Genomic DNA, 14888 nt, shown 5'->3' with positions numbered 1-14888 from the left:
CACCATCAGCTCTGTCTTTGGAGAGGTATAGTATTCTTTTTCATAAGTCTTTCAGAGATGTCTTGGGTCATAGCATTTCTGACAAAAGGTAAGTCATTCACAGCTGATCATCTTGTAATATTGCTGTTACTTTGAATATGGCACATTTCCCATTACATCTGCTCATGTGAGTCTTTCTAGGTTTTACTGATAACATCCTATTCATTATTTCTTATGGCAGAATAGAATACCATCATAATCACATACCTCAACTTGTTCAGTCATTCCCCAACTCTCTAGGCATCACCTCAATTTCCAGTTCCTTCCCACCAGAAAAGATCTGCCGTAAATATCCTTTTCCATCCTGTTTTTCATCTCTTCTGGAATATAGACCTGGTAGTGTGGTCTTGCATAGCCCTTTGTGCATAGTTCTAAATTGCTCTACATTACTATTGAAGCAAAACTCATCCACTGGTGTCTCATTTTCTCTCCACCAGCTCCAACACATGTCATTTTCTCTTTCTATCTCATTAGCCAATCCAATGAGTATAATTTTGTTCTAATTTACATTTCTCCAGTCAATTGTGACTTAGGATGTTATTTTAATCGACCACATATAGCATTAATAAAACTGCTGGGGAATGATTTATTTTTTATATTTGACACAGTTCTCTATGTTTGAGAAATGAAGTCTTTATCATAGAAAATTTGATTCAATAATTTCCCAACAGTTATTATTGGCAACAGTATTTCTGTCCTTTCTTCTCCCCACCTTGTCTATTCTATTCTTTCTCTCCTTTCATCCTGTCATTCCTCAAAGGACCATCCCCCCCTTCAATTTTCCCTCCCTTTCTCCCATCCCCTTCCCCTATTTCTTTCCTCTGGGGTAGGATAGATTTATCTACCCAATTGTATATATATGAAATTCCCTCTTTGAGGGATGAGAGTAAGACTCATTCATTCTCCCTCAACTCCCTGCTCTTCCCCTCCACTGTAAAATCTTTTTCTTATCTCTTTTTTTGTTAAATAACTTATCCTGTTCTATCTCCATATTTCTCTTTCTCCCAGGACATTCTCCTTTCACCCATAACTTTCTTTTAAAAAATTTTATTTACTTAAGGCAATGAGGTTAAGTGGCTTGCCCAAGGTCACACAGCTAGGCAATTATTAAGTGTCTGAGGCAAAATTTGAACTCAGGTCCTCCTGACTCCAGTGCTCTATCCATTCTGCTATCTAACTGTCCCTTAACTTCCTTGTTTAATATATTATCCCTTCATATTCAACTTCCACTTGTGCCTTGTCTATATATGCTCCCTCTAACTGCTTTAATAAATGAGAAAGTTTATGTGAATTGTCAATATCTTCTTCCCATGCAGGAATATTAGCAGTTCAACATCATTAAGTTTCTTTCCTTTTTTTTAACCATTTAATGCTCCATCTGAGTCTCATATTTGAAAAACAAATATTTGATTCAGCTCTGATCTTTTCATCAGAGAAGTTTGAAAGACCCCTATTTCCCTCAAAGTCCATCCCCCCAAAAAACAATATGTTTAATTTTGATAGATAGTTGATTCTTGGTTGCAATCCAATCTGTTTCACCTTTCTGAAAATTATATTCCAAATCCTATAATACCTTAATATAGAAGTCACTATGTCATGTGCTATCCTAACTGTGACTCCATGATAGTAGAATTGTTTCTTTCTGGCTGCTTGGAATATTTTCACTTTGACCTGGGAGTTCTAAAATTCGGCTATAATATTTTTGATGGTTTTCATTTTAGAATCTCTTTCAAGAGGTAATCCTTCCAATTTCTATTTTGCCCTCTCTTTCTAGAATATCAGAGCAGTTTTCCTTGATCATTTCTTGAATGATGATGTCCAGGTTTTCTCTTTTTTGATTCTGGCTCTCAGGAAGTTCAATAATTTTGAAATTATTTCTCCTTGATCTATTTTCCAGGTCAGCTGTTTTTCTAATGAGATATTTCACATTTTCCTCTAGGCTTTCATTCTTTTTATTTTATTGTTTCTTAATTTCTCACAAAATCATCAGCTTTCCTTTGTTCAATTCTGTATTTTAAGGAATTATTTCCTTCGGTGGAACTTTGTATCTCCTTTTCTGTTTGACCAATTCTGCTTTTTAAAGTATTTTCTCTTCATTGGCTTTTTGGACCCAGATTGGTTTTTAAGATTTTTATTTTCTTCAATAATTTTTTGTGTTTCTTTCACTTAACTACTGTTCATGATTTTCCCAAATCACTTTTATTTCTCTTCATTATTTTCCCCCTAACTCCCTTACTTGACTTTTAAATTCTTTTTGAGCTTTCATGGCATGAGACAATTCATATTTTCTTCTGAGTGTGTATTTTGATCTTCCTGATAGTAGTGACTGTCTATGGTAGGAATTTTTTCTTTTGTTATTTGCTCATGTCCCCAGCCTTTGACTTGATCTTAACTCTTTGTTAAGGTAGGGATCTGCTTCTGAAGTGGAGGACACACTATCCCAAGTTTTTGGGCTCCCCCCAGTTGTTTTCAGAGATACTTCTAGGGACCTGTAAGTTTTCAATTCTTCCAAGGTCTTATGAGAGGTTTTGTCTTCCCTGGTGACTTGTGCTCTGGTCTGTGGATGACTCTTTTCTGCCCTGGAACTAGGAGGAGAATCCTTGTTTTGCTACAGCAGTAAGTTCTGTTGTGTTTCTGCTCCTTTTTCTGGGTCTGGGGCTCCTGACTATGATCCTGATCTGAGTATGGTTAAAACAGCAGAGTCCTACCTTAGTGATATCAAAGAGACCCCTACAATCCCCTTGTGTTCCCCCTTACAATCTATGTATGAGCATAGAGCTTTGGAAGCAGCTGCTGCTGCTCAGTAGCTCCTGAAATCTGCTCCTAGTCTGCTGAGTCTGGTCTGCATTGTTGAGGCCTTCCCTGGATCGTGCTTTACTTTTACTTGGCATGGCAGACTTTTGCTGCTGACCTTCCAAGTTGTCCTTGGCAATCCGTGGGCTGAATGGTCTGGAAATCACCACTGCTGCCACTGACCCAGTTGTGCCATAGTCTGTTCCTGAATGGCTGGGACTGGTTCACTCAGGCATGACCCATACTGCCCTGGAGGTCCTTTTTCACCCAGGTGCAACAGACCCTTCCCACAAATCTTCTAAGTTGTCTTGGGCGAGAAAATTGTTTCAGCCTAACATTTTGTGGGTTCTGCCACTCTAGAATTTGTTTAGGGTTATTATTTGGAGATGTTTGTATTGGTTTGGGAGAGAGTTTGGGAAAGTCCCCGCCTTTACTCCACCATGTTGTCTTGACCTACCAATTTGGTGATATTTCATGAAATAATCAAATAATAATTCAGATAATTGTAATTTCAAAAAATAAAAAGCCTTGATATGTGGGAGATGTGTAGTCATATTTATCAAACCTAACCCCCTTGAGGTATAGGTCAAATCATTGACATATTATTTTTGGTTGTTTTGTCTCCTATTCTCTCTGTCTGTCTGTCTGTCTGTGTCAATTTCTCCCTCTCTCTCAACATATTTATGTCTTGTCATATTGCTTAAAAGCACCCCATGGATACTTCTACTTATCAGCTTCTTCTCTCCAGGTGAATAGCAGCTTCGTTCACAAGTCCTTTGTATTCTTGATTATGCATTTTACTTATTTGTTTTTCTAACTACTTGCCAAGGTAGTTTTCAATAATTATTTTTTTGTAAGGTTTTGAGTTTCACATTTTCCTCCCCCCCCAATAAAAAGCAATCTCATATAGGTTTTACATGTGGAACCATTTTAAACATAAATCCATATTAATCATATTGTGAAAAAAAGAATCAAATCAAAAAGGGAATAAAAAACCACGAGAGGGCTAAAACTCTCCATATAAAACACATTCAAAATTGAAAATAATAAACTTTTATCTGCTTTGAGAACCCATAGTTTCTTCTCTATGTGTGTGGATGTTTTGCTGAGATGAGTAAATACACCATAGTGGATCAAAACAGAATGTTACTGTATCCAGTGTCCTTTGGGGCTGAACATTTCTTTTTTTTCTTTTTAGGCTTTTTTTTTGAAAGGCAGTGGGGTTAAGTGACTTGCCCAAAACCACACAGCTAGGTAATTGTTAAGCATCTGAGGCTGGATTTGAACTCAGGTCCTCCTGACTCCAGGACTGGTGCTCTATCCACTGTGCCACCTAGCCACCCCAGGGCTGCACATTTCATACTTCACAATTTCATGCAAGTCTTTTCATATTTTTCTAAAATCTACATGCTCATTATTTCTTACTTCACAGTAGTATTCCATCACAGTCATATAAAATAACTTATTCAGCATTCTCCAAGTGATGGGCAATTTCTAATTCTTTGCCATTACAAATGGCAGTTCTTTTCCTTATTTTCTGATCACCTTAGTAAATAGACCTGATAGGGGAAATTGCTGGAGCAAAGCACACACACACACACACACACACACACACACACACACACACACACACACATATGTATGTAAGTATAGGCAGTTTAATAACTCTTTGGACATAATTGCAGACTTCTCTCCAAAATGGTTGTATCAGTTTGTGATTCTACCAAGAGTGTATTTATTAGTGTCCTAGTTTTTCCATATTCCCTCCAACATTTGTTATTTCCCCATCCATCTTTTTGTCAATCTGATAGGTGTGAGATGATATCTCAAAGATGTCTTTATTTACATTTCTTTAATCAATAACATTTAAAACATTTTTAAATACCGTAGTCATAGTCCATAGATTTGTTTCATTAAAAAACTTCCTATTCATAGTTTTTTTGACAATTTATCAGTTGGGGGATATTCAACCTTAAAAAATTGACAAAATCATTTATAAATTTGAAATTTTAGATTTTAATCTGAAAAACTGTTTACAAAGTTTCTTCTGAATTTCTAATTTTGATTACTCTAGATTTTATTTGTATAAAATATATTAAATGTAATCAGAATTATATATTTTATATTTCACAATGTTCTCTCTTGTTTATTCATAAGCAATAGGTTTATAATAGCTAATAAGTAACATATTTTTCTGTCTAGATCATGTCCCCATTTTGTCTTCATTTTGTAAATAGTATAAGACATTACCTATATCTAGTTTCTACCAGATTACTTTCTAGTTTTCCCCCAAATTTTTACCAAATAATGAGTTTTTATTCCAATAGTTTAAATCTTTGTTTTTCCAAGACATTTATTATTGTGTTATGTCTACTTGCCTCCACTGATCCACATGCCTATTTCTCAGCCAGTACCAGATAGTTTTCATAATTATTGCCTTATAAGACAGTTTAAGATGTGCTAATACTAGACTTCCTTTTCATTTCCCTCCACTAATCTTGATCTTTTGTTTTTCCAAAATGAATTTTGTTAATATTTTCCTAGCTCAATAATATAATTTTTAGTTGAGATGACTTTGAATAAGTAGATTAAATTAAGTGGAAATTGTCACTTTAAAAAAATGTCTTCGGGGCAGCTAGGTGGCGCAGTGGATAAAGCACCGGCCTTGGATTCAGGAGAACCTGGGGTCAAATCCAGTCCCAGACACTTAATAATTGCCTAGCTGTGTGGCCTTGGGCAAGCCACTTAACCCCATTTGTCTTGCAAAAACCTAAAAAAAAAAAAGTCTCTGTGAGCCATGAACATTTTTCCAAGCATTTAAATCTGATAATTCATATAAAAAGTGTTTTATGATTAAATTAATGTAGTTCTTGGGTTTATTTAGTTAGTTTTCCTCCTAGGTACTTTATGTAATTATTTTAAATGGATTATCTTTTACAATCTTTTCTTTTTTTTTTTTAGGTTTTTTTGCAAGGCAAATGGGGTTAAGTGGCTTGCCCAAGGCCACACAGCTAGGTAATTATTAAACATCTGAGACTGGATTTGAACCCAGGTACTCCTGACTCCAAGGCCGGTGCTTTATCCACTGCGCCACCTAGCTGCCCCTTACAATCTTTTCTTGCAAGATTTTGTTGGTGATATATAGAAATGCTGATGATTTATGTGGGTTTATTTTATATCCCACAATGTTGCTAAAATTATTAATTTTTTCAACTACTTTTTGGTTGAATCTCTAGGATTTTCCAAGTTATATTGTCACATTTTTTTGCAATATATTTATTGCTTCATTGCCTATTTTGATTCCTTTAATTTCTTTTTCTTCTCTTATTGCTGGCATTTCTAAGATAATATTGAACAGTATTGACAATAATGGGCATCTTTGTTTCACTCCTGATTCTACTGGGAAGGCTTCTAGCTTATCCCCATTACAAATAATGCTTGTTTATGGTTTGATGTAGATGCTCCTTGTCATTTTAAGGAAAAATACATTTACACTTATGCTTTCAAGGATTTTGAATAGTAATGAACATATTTTTTTTGTTAAAGCTTTTCTGCAACTATTAATATCCAAAATGATATTAGATAGTGGACAGCAAATACATCCATTTGTTCCAAGTTGACATCAAAGCTGAAATTGGACAAAGTATGCAAAGGAGAACAAATAGCAGACAATACACGGTGAATACTTTTCCCCCATAGGGAGTGATATAATACTTTTAATGAAGAGAGAAAGTCACAGATCTCATGCAAGGGAAAATTCTCCAAAGTAGCCAGAAGAGTAAGCTGCACATAGGGATTTTATAGAGAATGTCAGCTCCTTTTCAGTTTAGTGTCTTCCCAGAGACTTTTTATCCCTTCAAAGACTTGAAGGGAAGTTGGAATGGAGCATCCACTTTGAAATGAGATAATATACATAAAGTGTTTACTGTAATTCCTGCCACAAAATTGGTGCTTAACAAATGATTATTCCTTTCTTTATTAGGTAGGGAGGTGACATTGGGAATAGTGAACAGAGTCTAGATTCAGGAAGACCTGAGTTCAAACCTGCCCTCCAATATTTACAATCTGTATGACCTTGGACAAGTTATTTACCTTCTGTCTGCCTCAGTTTCCTCAATAGCAAAATGGGAAGAAGAATAATAGTTGTCCCACAGGGTTATTGTGACATTCAAGTAACACATTTGTAAAGTGCTTAGCTAATCACAGGCACACGGAAGGTGTTTAACAAATTCTTAAGCTTCTTTACAAAGCTAGAAGTCAGAGCCCAGGTCTCCCTTCTCTCCTACTCTCACCAACTTCATTTGCTGCTCATACAGATGCAGAGCACTGAATAATCAGTATCTATCAGTGAGGAAAGAAACACATGTAATCAGTCCTTTGAGCCGAGGGTTATCTAGAAAGATGAGCTTTGGAGAAATATTATCATTTTCCATTGGTGCCATATGCAAGAAGGATTAGATGGAATCTATGTCTCCTGAGTGACTCATGAGGAAAAATAGATGAAAGTTTACCCTGATGGTCTCTGCAAAGTTGCAGCAAGTCAGACTGGTGCTGAAGGTCGGAAGAAATTTTAAAAAATAAATGGTAAGTGCTGCCCCTTGAGAGAGAAGAAGAGCTCCAATGAAGACCACTAGTTATGAGTGTTGCAAATAGCATTCATGAGTGGATTTGCATTAGATTTGATAGAATCTTATGCCTTTACCAACTTAATGTTAGTTTGGGATTCTAGAGATAGTATGATAGGTGTCTTCTACTTGAATTCAGGACCTGACTCCATTAATAGATCCTCAATTGTCACTTTTCTGTATAATTGGAACTAGTCCCAATAGCTACTTGGGCCTTCTGGATCTGCTTTGATATTTCTCTCTTAAGGCCTTCCAGTGACTTTTTTCTCTCTCTCTTTGATCAGTGCCTGGGAAGATATAAGGGACAGGATATTCTTGGAGTCCGTTTCAGTCTGTGGACTTTTATACCTTGGACAGTGCTGTAGTACCTGAGGATTTGTGAGTCACTGTGGATCAGCATAAAGGGACTAACCATTGGAAAACAGGAAGCCAAGAGGGTACAGCTATGCACCAGCCAGGGACTAGGAGTCACTGAATGCATATATGCTAACAAGAAGGAACTGAGTAAGTAAAAAGTAATTAAAGTAATTACCAGCAGTAGGATCATTTGGGTGGCTCTGGTCTCAGGGTAGACTCTGGGGGAAAAACTGTAAGTGTGAACCTGTTGAATCATCTTGTGGTGCTTATACAGGAGATAAATCTTGTAGCCACTGGCAAAGCAAATGAAGATCATACACACAGCATCAGGAATGGTGAACACAATGACACTGAGTGAGGTATTAACAACTGTAGTGACATTTATAGAGCAGTGTCCATAGTCTATTGTTATTGAGATGTTTCTGTTGTTATTTGATCTTTTAAGTTTCGGGAGAATAATAATGTTTTGCAGTATATGGAAAACCCAGCAGATGAGAATAGAGGGGAAAATATATTCTGGGACTCTGGCCTTTAGTTTTATCCATCTGGGCTGATGGGGACTGATTATGATGGCCTGAAAACCACTCAGAAGACAGGTTGTGCTGAGGGAAAAACTCCAAGCCACTCTGTGAATATAGAAGACAATTTTACAACTAATGTCATCCAGAAGATTCTTCAGGCCCAAAGCTGCCAGTCCTTGAAGGAAGCCTTTGGAGAGAAGGACCAATGAGTTGGCCAAAGCCAAGTGAATAATAATCAGATCTATCGGCCTCAGGTTCTGGCCCATGAAGAATAGGAAGCTGATGAGATAGATTAGGAAGAAGTTCCCCTGAACCCCAATTCCTATCTGGGCAAAGAAGGCAATACCCAGGAGTATGTCCACAGCAGTCATGTTCTTCATGTCCTTAGGTGAAGAATTTCAGTCTGAACCTGTGGGTCCTGGAGAGAAATACCAGGACTTTATTCTCACCTGAAAAGAAGTCATGAGATGGCTCTTTTCATGCACAGATAGCTACATGAAGTTTAGAGATTTCAATATAATGCCTCTGCTTTTGGTATTTTATGATTTCTTTTGTCATTTACACACTATTGGATTAGAGTATCATTTATTTTTAATTAAAGTTAGTTGGCTCTGCTTTTATGATCTGTATTTGTACTGAAATTTAAGAGGAAGTGGTTTGTCTTTTGTTCCAGGTTTAGCTTTCTACTCTTTCTGGGCTCACTTAAAGACAGTTGCATTATGAAATAGTAACTCTTCCGGTTCAATATAATTTTCTACCAGATTCTTTCCTCAGAGGCACTTTATCAGACCCATTACCCTGCCAATTCATTTTCAAAATTGCAGATCTTTTCTAGTCATATTTGTTTTATGCCTCCCTCATATTCATGAAATAGAATTCTGGATCCTAGATGTTAGGCTTTGTATGTAATTTTACCTTATTAGATTTAATGCATTAAATCTGAAAAGATCTTGACAGGTTAAAAAATAGGATTGAATTAAATAAAGTGAAATTTAATAGGGAAAATTTTCATAGAAACTGGAGAATCTATTCTTACATATACCAAGAGTTAAGGCACTTCTTGAACCATATTAAATAAGTGTTTATTTAATATGCATTTTGCTTATAAATAATTCTAGATTTGGTTTCTAGATATTATGAAAACTTATTAAGTTTTCAAAAACCTATATTTGTGGTAAAAACTTTGATTTCTTACTACTGTAATGGAATATTATCTCTCCATATGTTAAATACAAACTCAGCAGCACAAATGATTAGAAAGTTAGAAAATCTGTTCTGCCCTCAGTATATTTTAATCCAGGAAAAGTGATAACCATGTAGTCTCTTTTAACCAAGATAACATTGTTTAAGGAGGACCCATTGTGCATCCTTTCAGAATAGCAACCACAAAGGTTTAATGTTTTCCTTATTGCTTATGTCTAAATGTTCCCATTTCCCTGCTCCAATTGGTCATCTTCAAAGATAGCTTCTGCCTAGAGGTTTCTTGGTAACTACTTGAGCTTAAACTGCACATCTAACATATTTCTGTTATTTGTTTTAACTCTTTATTATTAAGTTATTAAATATATTCTAACTATAATAATAAAATGGTCCTTCTAACCCCATACTGTGCTATATAATGTCTTTTTCTTCCTCTTTTTATATAATTATGCAATTTAGAATATTTTATTTTTAATATGATTAAATATAATTATTTTTCCTGACACTGAAGCATTTTGGCTATTTTCATATAAATCTACTTGGTAACAGTAATTAAAATTTGGGCATACGACTGCAGTCTCTTTGTAATAGGACTTTATGATATAAATTTATGTTAATATGCAAATGTTATATGAGTTTATAATTCTACTTCTTGGCTTTACCTTACCTGACTAAGGTATTAAGACCACATGTGTTTTTTTCTGTTTTTGTTTCTGTTTCTGTTTTTGTTTTTCAAGGCAATATGGTTAAGTGACTTGCCCAAAGTCACACGGCTAGGTAATTATTAAGTGTCTGAAACCAGATTTGAACTCAGGTCCCCCTGACTCCAGGACCAGTGATCTATACACTGTTCCACCTAGCTGCCCCATGTTGTGTTTTTTATAAAATATATTTAGTAAAATTTTTTCTTTATCAAATTTTACAAATTTATATAGGATAAGTATCAAGTACTCTAAAGTTCTGAGGAATTTTCTTGTAAATAATCCAGAGTAGGGATAGGGGATCTTTTTTTCTTTCAAGGATCATTTGGCTATTTATAAGCTCATTCTTGAGCCAGATTTGATCAAATAGTTTATTAATTCACTCCCCAAAAGCTCCTAGATTTATTGAATTTTGAGTCTTGCCTGTGGCCACCATAGTAATACCAAACAAATAAGGTCTATGTGCTGGAATTTCCCCACCCTTGATCAAGACAAAAACTTATCTTCTTTCATAATTTCTTCATTCCCAATTCAGTTTAAAATTTTTTTTTAGGTTTTTGCAAGGCAAATGGGGTTAAGTGGCTTGCCCAAGGCCGCACAGGTAATTATTAAGTGTCTGAGGCTGGATTTGAACTCAGGTACTCCTGACTCCAGGGCCAGTACTCTATCCACTGTGACACCTAGCCACCCCCAATTTAGTTTTAAACATTAGGCTATAATCTCAGATTCTATGATTGGATTATTTATGATTTATATTTCTTACATATATATATATACATATATATATAATTTCTTGTATATCTTTTGATTAGTTTATTTTTTAGTTTTGCTACATTTCTGTTCTCATTGTTTTCATATTTTATTGATATATACTTCTGTAGTAAGTGCTGATCATTACTTTTACTTCAGAATTGTGATTTCACCTTACTTACTTTTTCCTAAAGTGATTTGATTTTTGTCCCTTTTCTTTTTTAACTATGTCAGCAGCTTTATTAGGTTTTTCATATAGATAGGTTTTGGTTTTGGTTGTTAAGACAAGAAGCATTTGGTAAGCCCTTATACTATGCTAGGCACTGTGTTCGAGGTTGAAGTTTCAAGTAGAAACAAAAGAAAGAGAAGTCCTTGCCCTCAAGGAACTTCTATTCCACTGAAGGAAGATATATGTACAAGAGATCTATCAAGCTAGGGGAAGGTACCTGCATGGGTTATGACTGCAATGTCTGGAGAGTCAGAGTAAAACCAGAAGATGAGGATGAATGATTAAACTGGACCTTTCTTGTAAATGGAGGTCAAGTGAGCAACAGAGAGTGAACTAGAATTTTCTTCCTAATCCTCATGGCCTCTTGAAGTTTTGCAAAATAGGAACTATGCTCCAGAGATAAAGCAACTATTTATGTGGTGTAGGACACACAGAATCTAAAAGAACATTAAAAATGCCCATCAGAGGGACAAAGCCAAGATGGCAGTGTGGAAGGCAGGAATTCCCAGAAGCTCTTCCCCCCAAAACTCCAAAAGTTATAAAATTATGACTCTAACCAAATTCTAGAGGGGCAGAATCCACAGAAAAACTAAGTGAAATCAGTCCAAAACAACTTGGTAGATCCCCAGGAAAGATGTATTCTACCAGAACCAAATTGGAAAGAGCCACAGCAGAATCTGGGCCACAATCCCACTGCACTAGAGCATACCAGCTCCAACCTTCCAGGAATACCTCAAAGGGTGTCTGGGTCCATAGGGGTGCCTGGGTCCATGACAATGGAACTCCAGACCTCTTGGCCCAGGGATCACTGGGGATGGCTTGGTGGATCAACAGGAGAACTCTGCTGCACCAGAGTGAGCACTGAGCACAAGCAGTGAACTTTGGGCAGCCTCACCCCAAGATCCAATGGAGTCACCCAATAGCTGCTTCCAGAACTCTCAGCCCTCTGATGTAAAGGGGGTGGGGAGAGACTGCAGAGTTCTCTGCTAAACCTGGGGCAGAACTCTGCTACTTTGCCCATACACAGATCCAGGGCTCAATCTGTGGTCCCATACTGCAGGGACCCTCCTCACAACTCCAGGGCAGAGGGGAGTGCTTGTGGCAATCATAGACCAGAGCACAGGTCAGGAAAGGAGTCAAAGTCTTCCACAATGCTTTGGAAGTCATAGACGGGGGAAATGAACAAACAATAGGAAAAAAAGAATCTTACTATAGATAATTACTTTAGTCCCATGGAGGATCAAAATATATACCCAGAAGATGACAAAATCATAATCTCCAAGAAAAATAGGAATTGATCTCAGGCTATGGAAAAGCTCAAAAAAGACTTTGAAAATCAAGTAGAGGAGGTCGAGGCAAAATTGGGAAGAGAAACAAGAGTGATGCAGGAAAATCATGAAAACCAAGTCAGTAGCATGGTGAAGGAGATACAAAAAAACACTGAAGAAAATATGTTAAAACCCAGCATAGGTCAAATGGAAAAGGCAGTCCACAAGGTCAATGAAGAAGAAAATGCCTTAAAAAACAGAATTGGCCAGTTGGAAAAGTAGATAAAAAAGTTCTCTGAAGAAAATCACTCCCTTTAAATGTAGAATTGGAGCTAGAGGAAGCTGATGACTTTGTGAGAAATCAAGAAAAAATAAACAAAACCAAAGAATGAAAAACTAGAAGAAAATGTGAAGTATAAAACAACTGGCGTGGAAATTAGATCCAGAAAAGATAATTTAAAAATTACTGGACTACTTGAAAGTCATGACCAGAAAAAGATCCTAGGCTTCATTTTTCAAGAAACAATCCAGTAAAATTACCCTGAGGTCCTAAAAGCAGAGAATAAGATAGAAATTGAGGGAATTCACTAATCACCTCCTGAAAGAGATACCCCCCCCCAAAAAAAATTCCTAGGAATATTATAGCCAAATTCCACAACTCCAATGTCAAAGAGAAAGTAGTACAAACAGTGAGAAAAAACAATTCAATTACCATGATACTATACTCAGGATTACACAGAATTTGTAGCATCTACATTAAGGGCTTGTAGGGTTTGGAATATGATATTCCAGAAGGCAAAAGAATTTGAATTACAACCAAGAGAATCAACAACCCAGAAAAACTGAACATTCTCTTTCAATAGAAAAGATGGATCATTCAAGTGAAACAGGGGACCTTGCTGTTGAAATGACCAGAACTGAACAGAAAGTTTGATCTTCAAGTAAAAGACTCAGGTGAGGCATAGAGAAGGTGGATGGGAAGTGCTAATTATGAAGAATTTAATGATGGTGAATTGCATATATTCCTGCATAGGAAGAAAATACTGATAACTCATGTGAACCTTCTCATTTATAAGAGCCATTAGAAGGAGCATATAGACAAAGCACAGGAGGGAGATAAATATAATGGTATAATACAGTATAAAAATGAAATCGTTGAGTGAAAAAGTAATGAGCTGGGAGAAAGGGAAAGAAAATGTAGAATGGCCCAAGATATTTCATGTAAAAGAGTTAAGAAAAAACTTTTGCAATGGAGTGGAAAGGGGGAACTTGAGGGGGGAATGAATGAACCTTCATTCTCATCAGAAATAGCTTAGAGAGGAAATAGCATATTTCCTCAATAGGATATAGAAATCTATCTTACACCTAGAGGAAAAAGGAGAGTAAAGGGATGGGAGAAGGGGGACAGGGTGAGGGTAAAGGTGATAGAAGAGAGGAAAGATTGTGGCAGAGGGCAGTGAGAATCAACACACTTCTGAGGAGAGTCAGGGTGAAATGGGAGAGAGAATAGACTAAATGGAAGTAGGAAGGAATAGAATGGAGGGAACACAGTTAACAATGGGAACTATGGGAAAAAATATTGAGGTATCTTCTTTGATGGACTTATGATAAAGAATTCAGCCTATCCCAGAGACAGAGCTTATGGTATCTGAACACAAATTGAAGTATACTTTTTTGTCTTAATTCATTTCTCTTAAAATTTCTTCATTTTTTTTTTTGGAAAGGGGAGTTTGTTTACTTTCGCAACAAGATTATTGTAGCAATGTGAAGTAAATAAATAAATAAATTTAAAAAAGTCAACAAAAAAATGCCCATAATGATGTTCACTGACCCTGAGCCCATTCAACACTTTCCCCCACCTTCTACACTACTGACAGAGAAACTGTACTAGTAGATAAAAGTATAGAACACAGACTTATAGAAATATTCATTTTTACATTAGGTCCACCTTCCATCTTTCCAGTCTTTGTATATACCTTGTGGAAACTTGCTCTGACCACAACAGTTAGCTTGGTCACAGTTCTGCAGGTGTGAGAACCTCCCATAGGCTGCAATCTAGAAGTTCCAGATCTACTGAACTATCAGTGCTGGTGAAAAATGTCCAAGGGATTTGAACAGAGAACTGAAAAAAGAGAGTGGAATAGTCACCAGGACAGGATGCTACATGAGTGATGTGGAGGATGTCCATATTCTACAATATCTGATGGAAATGGGGCGGCTAGGTGGCACAGTGGACGGAGCACTGGCTCTGGAGTCAGGAGCACCAGAGTTCAAATCTGGCCTCAGACATTCAATAGTTACCTAGCTGTGTGACCTTGGGCAAACCACTTAAGCCTATTTGCCTTGCAAAAACCTAAAAAAAATATTATGGAAAGAGAACAATATAGTACTGAACCAGGATCAAT

The 14888-nt window shown here is 36.5% G+C and overlaps 1 pseudogene; it reads right to left on the bottom strand.

Annotated features, from left to right (window-relative positions):
* Nucleotides 1–7699: 7699 nt before the first annotated feature.
* LOC141510297 (vomeronasal type-1 receptor 3-like) lies at nt 7700–8706 on the bottom strand (annotated as a pseudogene).
* Nucleotides 8707–14888: the final 6182 nt, after the last annotated feature.

The sequence above is a fragment of the Macrotis lagotis genome, chromosome 1 (assembly GCF_037893015.1).
Source record: "Macrotis lagotis isolate mMagLag1 chromosome 1, bilby.v1.9.chrom.fasta, whole genome shotgun sequence".
Classification (NCBI taxonomy): domain Eukaryota; kingdom Metazoa; phylum Chordata; class Mammalia; order Peramelemorphia; family Peramelidae; genus Macrotis; species Macrotis lagotis.
This window is presented reverse-complemented; position numbering and strand designations above follow the sequence as displayed.